Source organism: Dermacentor silvarum, chromosome 2 (assembly GCF_013339745.2).
Source record: "Dermacentor silvarum isolate Dsil-2018 chromosome 2, BIME_Dsil_1.4, whole genome shotgun sequence".
NCBI classification, from domain to species: domain Eukaryota; kingdom Metazoa; phylum Arthropoda; class Arachnida; order Ixodida; family Ixodidae; genus Dermacentor; species Dermacentor silvarum.
In genome coordinates this window covers 149240216-149252588 of record NC_051155.1, presented here as the reverse complement: position 1 = coordinate 149252588, position 12373 = coordinate 149240216, and positions in this window count along the sequence as shown.

Sequence of the window (12373 nt, the reverse complement as noted above, 5' to 3'; positions counted from 1 at the left end):
CGCTGTGTCACGCTGATAACGCTCTTGTCGTTCGTGACCGAGAAGTGCCGGGCGCACAGCGTTAAAGCAAGGAAAGCCACGCAAGTCAGATGAAGATTATTGTTCTGCGGCAAAAATACGCCCCAAAGGGTGCAACTGTTTGTAGAGTGTAACGCAGATAAGCTTGATCAGGCTTGCGAGGAATGGAAGACGCAGGAAACGAGGCCAACCAAGCGTTAGAAAGATGGCGAAATCGGGGCATCACATGTGCTGCGCGGCTGTATGGTGTTCGAACACCGGGAATTACAGTTCTGCCAACGCACGCACACACACACACACACACACACACACACACACACACACACACACACACACACACACACACACACACACACACACACACACACACACACACACACACACACACACACACACACACACACCATACGGCGATATAGCCCTCTGCAGATTTGCTGTCACAATTTCGGGCAAAACTGACTTTTTTTCTCTGATGTTTCATACTTGTTGACGTAAAGTGCTGAGTGCGGCATGGAGAACTTAATTTTTCAGATGTCGCTTTTACGCCATTAGTTTTGACCTTCTTGTTGTGTGCACATGTAGTTCTGTTCGTGCGCAATTAGCACATTCGCCTGATGCCGCCCACATCCACATCGAGGAGTCATTCTGTTTGCTGGAAATCATGACAACCTCTGTGAACGCATTCTGTTTTGCCTGGTGGTCCCGTACCCGTAGTGACTGGACTGCCAGGTATTTGTGACGTTGCGTGTTTCCTCTTAGGGAAAATAGTGCAATTAATCACGCGCCAGAAAGCGACTGTACTTTTTCCTGTCACTTTTACGGTCTTGCGCCATGCCCTGCTCCAGTACTCAGCCGAGACTCGTGCACCTGGTGCTGTGCTTGCACGACTTGTGCAATCACTCGCTCTCTCTATTAAAGTAAAACGTGGCATCGCTTATTCTGACGACCCATTTCATTCGTCATTCTTCGTTTGTACCTGTCGCTGCTGTGGCTGAGTGGCAGTGACATTTTGCTGCAGAGATTGAGGTTTGAATCCGACCGTGGTGACCACTTTGGGTGGAATGTAAAAGCGCACTCGTGTTCTTAGAAGAAGAAATAAACTTTATTTAAAGAGCCGGCACTTTGCTTTTAGTGGCCTCAGGTGTCGGCTCGAACTCCTTGGACTCGGGCGGCATCTTCGGCTTGCCGGATGGCCCAGAGCTGGTCTTCCAAATCCGAACTTTTCAGGGCCGGCTTCCAGCGGCGGCGACGCCGATGGAGAAGGTCCGCGGCGGCCCTTAGAGTTAAATCCCCGTCAAAGAATGCCGGGTGGTCGTAATTACTTCTGAGCCTTTAACAATAGCACAAACATAACGTAAAAATATTCAAGTTAGCTTGAGTTTTAAAACCGGAACCCTTTTCACGAAGCGGTTTTTAAACTAGACCATGCAGTTCGCATGAGCAAGTAGCTGCCAGAAGTGACAGCGAATGTATTATTAGGAAATGTAGGTGGCGAATGAAAAAAAAAAAAAAAACTGCTCTGCGTACACAAAGCTGTGTGATTCGGCTCCTGCTCCCGACATAGGGCACGTGGCTGCAGCTCCGATTGAACAAAGGCCAGAATGTCTGAACACGGGTGCTGTGTATCTAGGGGCGTTACACCGGCGTCAGATCGCGCGATCAATAACGATTACTTTTTGTCGTCGCTCGCTCACCACCGGGCTGACAAATGTCGAAGCCTGTACAGCAGTTTCGCCACTTTTCCTTCTTTTTGTTTTCGGACATGCGGCAGCGCGCATGCGAAAGAACGGTTTTCTAAACATGGCTCGTGTGTGCGCAATCCTCCCGCCCGTGTATTTGGAAAGACGAATGTAAACTGAAGCTACGTTATTTTCTATAGGCATCGAAGCCTGTAACAGAGGTGCATATGTGAATGACGCTCGAAGCTTCTCAATGTCGGGATTTCATCAGAGTTCTGAGTCTTGTATAGAGTAGTGAGTTGCATCATCTGCAGAAGCTATAAATTAAATATGTAGTATTTACTGTAGGAAGCATTTCGTAAGGTATCTAGACAAACGTTCGTGGAACGTTCATAGCTATGTCAGACATAGGCGCGAAGAGCCCTATATAGTTGAAATATCTAGGCATAGTGAAACAAGAAAACACCTATCGTTTTTTTTATACTTAGTGTTGCACGATTATATCGTTCTGCGCCTTAACTTGAAGGATAATAAAGAACTTTGATGAACCGCGGAATGAGCGATACAGCGAGAAATGATAGGCGCTACGTTAAAAGGCATGGAGACAGTGTTGCGGATTGGAGACATAGCCAAGGCTACCCAACATCGCACATGACATGTCTTCGTCTATATAGCCGGTGAGTTTATAATATAACAAATAGAGAGGCGCGAAGAATCGGATGTATTAATGTCTATGTACGGCAGCGCGATATAAAATGCTCGTTATTTAGAATCCAAAATCAAGGAAGGAGTCGACAGATGGAGTATAGTAGCACACCGTGGTATAGAAGTCATATAAGCATAGATAAAGTGCCTCAGAATGGCTAGACAACGTTTCGATAAGTGGACTATACTAACCCGCCAACGATAACAAGGCTGCATTTGACAAAGATAGGTCCACCTATCCAAACGAGAGCCAGTGTTTCTGAGGCACTTTATCCCTGTTCATGTAACTTTGATACCACAGCGTTGTGCTTTTTTATAATGGGGTTTTACGTGCCAAAACCACGATATGATTATGAGGCACGCCGTAGTGGGGGACTCCGGAAATTTCGACCACCTGGGGTTCTTTAACGTGCACCTAAATCTAAGTACACGGGTGTTTTCGCATTTCGCCCCCATCGAAATGCGGCCGCCGTGGCCGGGATTCGATCCCGCGACCTCGTGCTCAGCAGCCCAACACCATAGCCACTGAGCAACCACGGCGAGTGACACACAGATTTGTTCATAAAGGAAGGTATGTAAGTATAGGATTGGCTTGTACCAGGGAGAGCGAATGCATGGCGTCGTAGACTATATAATATAACGACAACACTCGAAAATAGAGTCAAATATTAGACAGTTTCTATATCAGAACGACTTGTACACAGCACTCCCTCTTTTTTTTTGTGTGTGTAAAGCGCCAGCGGTGTGTCTTTAGCGACGATGAATTCGATAGATTTTTGTAACTGCGATAACAGTTAAGAGCGCGAAAGTGTGTTTGTTGTGTCCGCCCACCAGTCATTTTGGTTACACCGTCGTAATTGTCAGACTCGCTCCTTGATCCTCATGTTCACCCTCGCCGTACATGAGAATCAACATTTTCTTGCCATATCATATCATATCAACATTTTACCATATCATTTTTCCAACATCATACCTTATCAACATTTTCTGCCGACATTTCCTTGCCATATGTTCACCCTCGCCGTACGGCGAGGGTGAACATATGGCGAGAAAATATTTGGCCGATCCAACGCATATTTTGGAGTCTGTGCGAAGCAAACCTTTTGCCAAACAGTTAAGTGCTATGAAACTGTTCGTTTCCTGCGACGCGTTTAGCAGCGTAGCGATTGCGTGCTTGCTCGGCAAATCAGCGAAACGAGGAACCTATGCGCCCCACGTGATCTACGTGACCGCGTTCTCTCTCCGAGATTGGCCCATGTTAATGCGATTATCATTCTTAGGATACTTCTCACACTTCCCGGCGACTAACCTTTCTGCTTGTCTGTCTGGGTATCTAACCGTGTTTGAAGCCAACTTGGGTCACGGTGTCTAATGGGTCGAGCATTGGACTGCCGTGCTGGGGGAACGGGGTTTAAAACCAACCATCGGACCAACTTGGGTCCCTGGGTTTGTGCTACTGAGTATGTGCCGCCCTTCAGCGAACCCCTTTGACGTCAGCTTGGGTCACTGGTTATCTGCGATTGGCCATGTGCCACTCTTCAGTGAACCTCGTGTAGGGGCACAGGGGCACCGCGGGTTTGTGTCACTGGGTGCGTCCCACTCTTCGATGACGAAAAATGATTTAAGACTTCTCCGGTGCTGAGATAAATTGAACCCGCGAAATGCATATTCGGGCAATTTAATCTAAATGTGGATTCACATACGTACTAAGAATTACTTCGCGGCGCCGCCGCCCGATGGCGTAGCATGTCCAGAGAGAAGCGCGAGAAAGGAGCCCGGCTGCATGCACGTCTTATAGTAAATGAGGCGTGAATTTGTGAACTGCTATGCGAATCTATCAAGGAGCATTGCCCTCAAGCGTGCTCTTTGCCTCTTCGGTCATTGTTCCACTTCGGCTGATGGCTTAGCTGGAGAAAGGTCATCGATGTGGCACGGATCGCCGCACGGATCGCCACTGTCGGATCCACGTGGCAGGAAGCTTTTTTGAGCGAGTGCTGGGCAGACCGGAGTACACTTTGCTTGGAACGTTTGTCGCTAACGATGTGAGCTCGAGGTGATAAATCTTCTCTCGTAGGGAGATGACGCGTTAGCTCCTGCGTGCAAACTTATAAATACAGCCACACGTCGCGTCTGTTGTGGCAACCTGTATTTGAAGTTCCGGATGTTCTGCACACTTGTGCTAAGGGTAAGTTCATCGCGGGAAAATATAAGGCTGCAGGCAAAAAGATAATAAAAATAGACGCAAGTCACATACCTAAAAAATACAGATACGAAGAAACAATTTGTCATGGTGAACGGCTGATTTCAGTGAGATAGTTTCGGACTACGAAAACAGCATTTTTGTGGCTGAACAAAAAGAGAGGTTCCTAGGACAGCATTAAAAGTACCGACAAATTCATGTCCAAAACGCCGTGCGGAGTTTGTAATACTCGTTTTCTTAGAACAAGGCAACGTCGGTAGTATGGAAGGATCTGTGGTATCAGCTTCGCCACAGAATAAGTATAATGGGGAGATAAGCAGTGATAACCGAATTGTACTACCGTGTTTTTTTTTTTTTGTTTTCTTCAAGTGACAGAAGTATTGCCCTCTCTCCGTAGCGCACCCAGGATCTCTGCTAGGGGGGGGGGGGGGGGGGTTGACACGTTTGCCAATAACATCTAAACAGCACTAACTTCGATTTCTTCACGATAAATTGTCAAGAAATGCGCGTTTTGCGAGTGTGCAGACGATAATTGCGCGTCTTACGTCTTAGTTGCAGTACTCAAATGCGCAAGGAAAGAAAAAGGGTTAAAGAAAAGGGGGGGGGGGGGGTTAAGTCGGCCTCAGGGGGGGGGGGGGGGGCTTACAACCCCCCTCTCCCCCCCCCTCCTCCGTCGGTGCGCCACTGTCATGTGTATCCTATTGTTTTCTCCGAAATCCTTTATGATATTATTGTTCTTTTTTGTGCAATGGTTAGCCCTACGGAATGACAATAATTCATCGGCCTTTCCACTCCGTGAAGAAGAAGTAGTTTACTGATGTGAAAAAATAGAGAGGTCGGCCGGAATATGGAGCATCTGGCCTGCTACTCTACGTAAGGGAAGGGGAGGAGGGGAAGAAAGAGGTTCACAATGGGGGATGATAATGGGAGAAACTAGGTGAAAGGACACATTGCACAGATGATTATCACAAGCGTGAGTCCAGGCCCGTGTCGCCTAAGAAGCGTGAAAAAGCACGCATTGCCTCTGTTGTCTGACAACTCTGTGGCCCTGCGCCTAGCAAGAGGTCCTCCGACAGTGGTCTATTATATAAATGCCTCAAGGTGGCTGCCAGTGTGAGTCTTTCGCGTGCATACTCAGGGCACACCACGAACATGGTCTATAGTCTCTATAACACCATACACTGAACAGTCCGGGGAGTCTGTCCGTCCAATGATGTGCAAATATTTGCGCGTGAAAGCGACGCCTAGTCGCAGTCTGTGTATCAAGCATGTATGAGGGCGTGGAATTCCACGCAGAACAGGAAATTGCATATCGGGATCCAGCCTTTTAAGGCGAACGTGACGAGCGTCTGGCTGGGCCCAGTAGGTTTTCGTCGCACTCCTCAATAATTTCGACAGGAGGCATGTGATGTCTGGTCTAGACAACGGCACTACAGTTCGCAGGCCATTGCTGAGGGCGCGCTTTGCTTCAGCATCGGCCATCTCATTACCATTGAGCCCACAGTGTCCTGGGATCCATTGGAACACTATGCGGTGGTGTTTTTCTTGAGCGCATGAAAGTAGCTCGGCGATCTGCAGTGCCAGAACCTGATATGCGTTGTGGCGCAGGAAGCATCTCAAAATTTGCAGCGCGGGTTTTGAGTCCGTGAAAATGCACCACTCTTGAGGTCTTTCCCCGCAGATGTGGCGAATCGCTTCCCGTATAGCCACAAGCTCTGCAGCGGTTGAAGTTGAATTATGATCTAGAATGAAACCTCGAGTCATCTGCTGGGCTGGTATCACCACAGCTGCTGTCGATGCCGTTGATGACGCGGACCCGTCTGTGTAAACCACTTCGTGAAGATGGTTAAACAGCGAAGTTGAAACGCGCGGCCCCGGTGTTTATCACTGAGTTAATCCCGAGGGTTCATTAAATTATTTCTCAATTATGAGGTTACGCAAACGTTCGGTTGCGACGGAGAGAACGACGTCACTGATGGTGTGCCCGCAGTCCGCCGTTGTCGCTTGCGTTCGATGTCTCGAGTTTGCTCGGTGGCGTGGTTATAGTAGCATTCGCCCGCCATTGCCGCTTGCGATTCTTCGATATCAAATTGCTTCAAAATTAAATCTGTCCGTTACGTAAGACAATGAATGGCTCATACCCCCCTTTAGCAATGGCTTATCCCCCGTAAATGCAGCCTCCCCATTACGACGACAGAAGAGAAGTGAAATTCTACGTTGGAATAATGAGCGGCAACGCAGCCAGCTGTGGAAGACGACGACGACGCTCGAGCTAATGCTGATGATAGTTTTCTGTACACTGGTGATTTCGCCTAGACATATATGTAGAGCTTCGCTTTAAAATTAGTTACACACAACTGCGGAGCCCACTCTCCCTTATGAGGTCTGAAACGTGGTCTGTGAATTCGATTGTGCAAGTCTAACGGCCCGTTTTGAAGAAAACCCACACGGCTCACATGCCGTAGGCTTCTTCTTTCTGGAGTTCTGCGTCCCAAAAGCAGTTCTGATTATGAGGCACGCCGTAGTGGAGGGTTAATTTTGGCCACCTGGGGGGTTCTTCAACGTGCACTACAGCATGACGTGGACTGTGGTTCAAATTAATACGTGCACTGAGGTGAAGTAATGTTTCAAAGTACAAAAATGCGTCATCACCATTCCACCCTGTGAAAGTGGATGTACAGCGAAGATGTTGCCGACGTTAGAGAAGCACCACCACCAAGAGCGACCTACGTCACGTGCTCACGCACGTGTGCGGAAGTGCAGCATACACCCTCATTCTTCTAGGCCATCCGCCAAGCGCAAGTGGGTTATTGAAGTAATTCACTTTCGCAAAGTAAAATGCATCACAAAATTTGTAGCGTACGAATTATATACAACTTGCAGGCATGGTAGCATCGGATTGTAATTCGAACATACGAGAAAACATAATTGTGTTACGGGGAAACTAAAAAAAAAAAAAAAGAAAGCCCTTGTCCAGCTGCCGTTTGTTTTTCGGTCAGCACAGACCGAAAAATGCCGACCAACTAGAGGCTATCAGCTTCGCTGTAAAATATTGTGAGACCGCTTCTTGTTATGCCTATTACACGCGCGAGCTGCCTTTCCTATTTTGGTTCTCGAGCGCATGCTTAATTTCGCAACACCCGATGCGCGAGGTGCTATTTATCGAGGCACAAGAATGGCAGGGCAGCAAGGAGGATTCACTGAAAGCCCCTCCGCGTATGGAGGGGCTTTAGATTCACTAACGTCCGTCTGCCAAGTATAGTGCGTCTATCTATGTACGCTTGATTCTGGCCGTCTCCCGCCGACCTGTCAACGCTCCATCATCTCCACAGCGCATGCACCGCGACGCGCCGGCGTTGACAGCCTGTCGAGCAAGCAGTGCCGCAGGCGAGGCAGCTGCGCGTGGTTCCGGTCTGCGTGGTCGCGTGGCTCGGGTGGACGCTGTCGTGGCACGTGTCCATTATTCGCGAACACGTTCGTGCGTACCCGAACATTTCCCGCTGCCGGTCTCCAGGGACTCGTCGCGGGTGTGCGTTCCGTCGGCTCTGATTACGTACTCCGTCTGTTCCCAGTAAGCTGCTGTTGAAGGAGTCGCTCAGTTGCACAGCGAAGTTGTTATTGCGACTACAGAAACACTCGGAAAGGTAACCCCAACGCACACGCGTAATCGCGAACAGGAAACGCCTAAAGACAGCCAGGCTGTAAAACTTGTGCGCGAGTACGTTTATCTAGGCAGATTAGTCATAGGAAACCCCGATCACTATAAGGAATCCAGCAGAAGCGTACAAATGGTTTGGCGCTCATACCTCAGGCATTGCCGAGTCATGATCAGCAGCCTGCATCGCTATCCTTCAAAAGAAAACTGTACAGTCGGTGCGTTCCACCGGTACTAACATATGGGCCAGCAAATCGGAGATTACCGTAGAAGCTGGGAAAGATGTAACTAAAAAATGATAGGCCTCACGGTAAGGATACAGGATGGCAGTGGTGTGGACTAGCGAGCGAACGGGAGTAGCCGATATTCTAGTCAGAATAAAGAAAAGGGAGTGAAGTTTGGCAGGCCCGTGCAACGCGTAGGGCAGGCGGTTGGTGGTCTAGCTATTAGAGTTATATACAGAATGAGTGGCAAGGGAAGGCAAGCGCAGTAAAGGACGGCAAGGAATTGAGTGGTGTGATTAAACTATAGAAAACTTGAAGGCATCGAATGGGGTCAGGTGGCGCTAGACAAGTTTAATTGGAAATCGATAGGAGAAGACGTCGTCCAGGAGCAGACGTAATGCAGGTTGATCGCGATGAATCACACACGCATGGGCGCAAGCGTCCACCTATCTGAAGAACAAAACATCGATAACCGTGATGGAAATTCATAGAAATGTGAAAGGTGATACGGTTGGACGCTTGGGTAAAGTTACAAGCGTGCGTTTCAGTTAGGTGGTCGGTTTCTGTCACTGCTTGTTCAGGCCCATTTTGAAGCTGCATATGACGCGCAAGCGGGAAAACTACTGAACGCGTTCCTGATACAGACTTTATACGAAACGAGAATATATGCTTCGGAGCTATATACAGATGCACTGAAAAGCATCGCTGGAGATTCAGTCTCGATTCTGCAAGATCACTAAAATCTGTTAATTATTTTCCAGGTGGCAAAGTTGGCCGCTCCGTGAGGCACCGCTGGATTTTATTGCACGGTTTTCAGCTTTGTGCAGGGGCGGGCGGCACCGTCGGCGTAAAATGCTGGCGGGACGCCAAGTATCGCGGTCCAAACCTTACTTTCTGCTCGTTCAAGGCATGCGCCGTCGATACGAATGAAACGCTGTGTTGCTCTTCCATGCTATCTGCGGACTGGAAATCTGAACTCCATGCAGGCCATTCATGTACGCGTTCCAGTATTGCTGTGCTATCAAAGCGTAGCGGGGAACAGCAACGCTCAGGTAGAAGCAACTTACCATCCGGTGCTCTTCCCAAGTGGCTTCAAAACGTCAGTCTCTTACTAAAGAAATAATAAATAAAAAAGAAAGAAAAACAACTTCATTTCATTAGTGAATTACGCATTACATTGCTCGGGGGAAGTATATAATGTCCGCATCATCGAGTAATATAGTTAAAGGGTTAGAATTGTGCTATCTGCCACAGGCGATTAAAAAAATGATGAAGCTAACCAACAACAAAAGGAAAACAACACAAAAGACAACAGCTGGTATATACATGTCACAGAGCAACTCAGCAACGCCTTTATTTTTGTTTGCATGTTTTGGAAAAACTGAGCGTGCGGATATTGCACGGATATAAAAACGTGAAATTATTGTTGTATAGACATTTCTTTCTTTGTAGCGTCGTAATCATCGCCATGTATCATATTCATCACGCGTCGTAATCACCACCGCAAGTGCAGGTAAGCTCGACTCGCGAGCGACGAGCGAACAAGAACGCACTTTTGTTTTCGGCCGCCCGCTGAACCCGCTCCGCTTGCTCTTCGCCTTTCCGTGTAAATAAAATGACAGCACGCCACCCTGGTTGGCCTCACGTCATCATACACGTTTTTTCTTACGTGTTGCTCCTATATAATGGGAAATTCTTACAAAGTAAAGCTTTCATTTGGCCGAGTTACAATATAATTACAACCGCCAGACTGGGACAACAGATACAAGAACACAAAACAAGCTCTGTTCTGTATGTTCTGTGGCAGAATGTCGCATCTGATATGCGGCCGTCTTAGTGGAACGTGACTAACCATATACACTCGTGTTGGCGTAGACCGCCCCTCACGTGTCAGGTATTTGTACGCACCTTATTAATTTATGACCGAATTATTCAACGGCGTGGTACGTTCACATTAACGCGCTGTAAGCATATGGGTCCCTATCAAATGTTTCTCTAAATCCAAGAAGCCAAGCGTGATCGTTTCAGGTGCTTCTCACGTTTCGTTGACGTGCAAACACTTTTCTTTGTCGGGAGTCAAACTTATATCTACATACACGGCTGGTAACGCTTGCGGGAGACGTCTCCAAATTTTGCAGCGCTTCTCACGAAGAACCTGAAAGGTACATCACGTCAGAGAAACAAAGCAGTGGCGCTGCTCACGGCACTCAATTTTTGTTTCTTTATTAATAGACGCAAAAAAAAAACAACGAAATTTCCGTAAAAAAAAAAAAAAAGAATTTTCCGGTGCTTTGCTTCCAGCCGCCCCTTGCGCAGAGGATGTGGATCTCGGTCCGACGCTCAAAAACCACCAGCGCGCAAACGACGCTTTAATGGTGGGTGCAACAATCGCGTCGTCGTCGACCGAGTGGAAAAAAAAAAGGGGGGAAGGAAGGTTTCCGCCTGTCACATATCCGGTGCGAACAAGTCGTGCTTGTGCACATATTTCCCCAGAGCTCTGAATATTGGAGGCCGGAGGCAACTTTGCGAGCGTGGCGGCGGTGTAACGTGGTGAAAGAGATAAGGCAGGCAAAGCTTGCAAGCTATAAGCTATAAGGGAGGGGGGGAGGGGGGGAAGGGGCACGTATGTAACGGTGCGGGGGCTTCTATAGTCAAGTGGGAGGTGTGCGCGTGGCGTGCGATGGGGAAGTTTATTTCGGTTTTGCTTCATTTTTGACCCACCGTCTCTCACGAGACCTTCCCGTTCTCCGCGTCGCCCTCGCTTATAAATGCGGCGAGACGTATCTCGCGCCGCGTCGACTTGGGCGAAATGCGAATGCATATAAACGACGCCTCCAAAGCAGTCGGCCGCGCGGAAGAGAGACACCGGGGATGTTGGCTATACGCGTATACCCCATACACCGTGGACGCTCGTCGTTCGCACGTTCTAGCGCAATCCCCCCCTCTCGGTGTTGTAGCCCGCGCGCACGGCACGACTCTAGCATGCGCGGCGCGTCGCCCCGTACAAATAGCCCGATTTGCGCGCTTCCTTTATTAACGCGCCGCCATACTCAAGCGCCGGCAGGGGGAGTTGTAAACGGGTGCGATGCGCGAGCATGTGTTATATACGATGAGGCGCCGGGCTTGGACCCTGCGTACACATTTCTGTGGCATTCGTTAAAAGCAGAAAGAAGAAGAAGAAAAAAAAGATGTTTGCTTTGTTGTTCATGTGACTCTAGCAGCAGCTGTTCTGCTACGCCGTGTTTTGTCGGTGTAGCGGCTGTTGCGTTGGTCGTTTGTTATAATGAGTGTGCGCTGCAAGCAGAAGGAAATGCAAGGAAGAGCAGGGTGGCGGGGATACGGGTGATCACACGAACAGAGCGAGTATCGCCGGAATAGCGTTAAGAGAGTTGTGAAGAAACAACAATAAATTAACGATACGGTACAGGTGGTGGAATAGCGCAATTTCCGAATCAAGTCGAATACGAGTATTCGGATAGCGAACCGAATATATCCGATTTCTAAACAAAGTAAAGTGCAAGCATTACGTTGAATGCAGTTGCTTAAAAAAAGTTTCTTGACGTTGTTTGACGCATGTTAAGTGGACGACAAGCTAACTGAGAAATTGTTAATGAGAAAGAACTGAAAGTTGACCAGGCGCGGCGCATAAATGGCAGTAATAAAAAAAAAGAAAACAGGATGTCACGTGTTTGATGAACTTAATGCATAACTTTGAGCACGTTGAAAAAACAAAACAAAAACAAGTGGAATACTACAGCCGCACACAACGCTCTAAATGAAACAAACATGTTGAGAATCGGAGTCTCGAAGCCGTGCCTGTGCAGGTGCCATAGCCAATGCACTGAATACACAAGCCACGGTATCACGCTTGCGTCGAGTAAATTAAGTATGC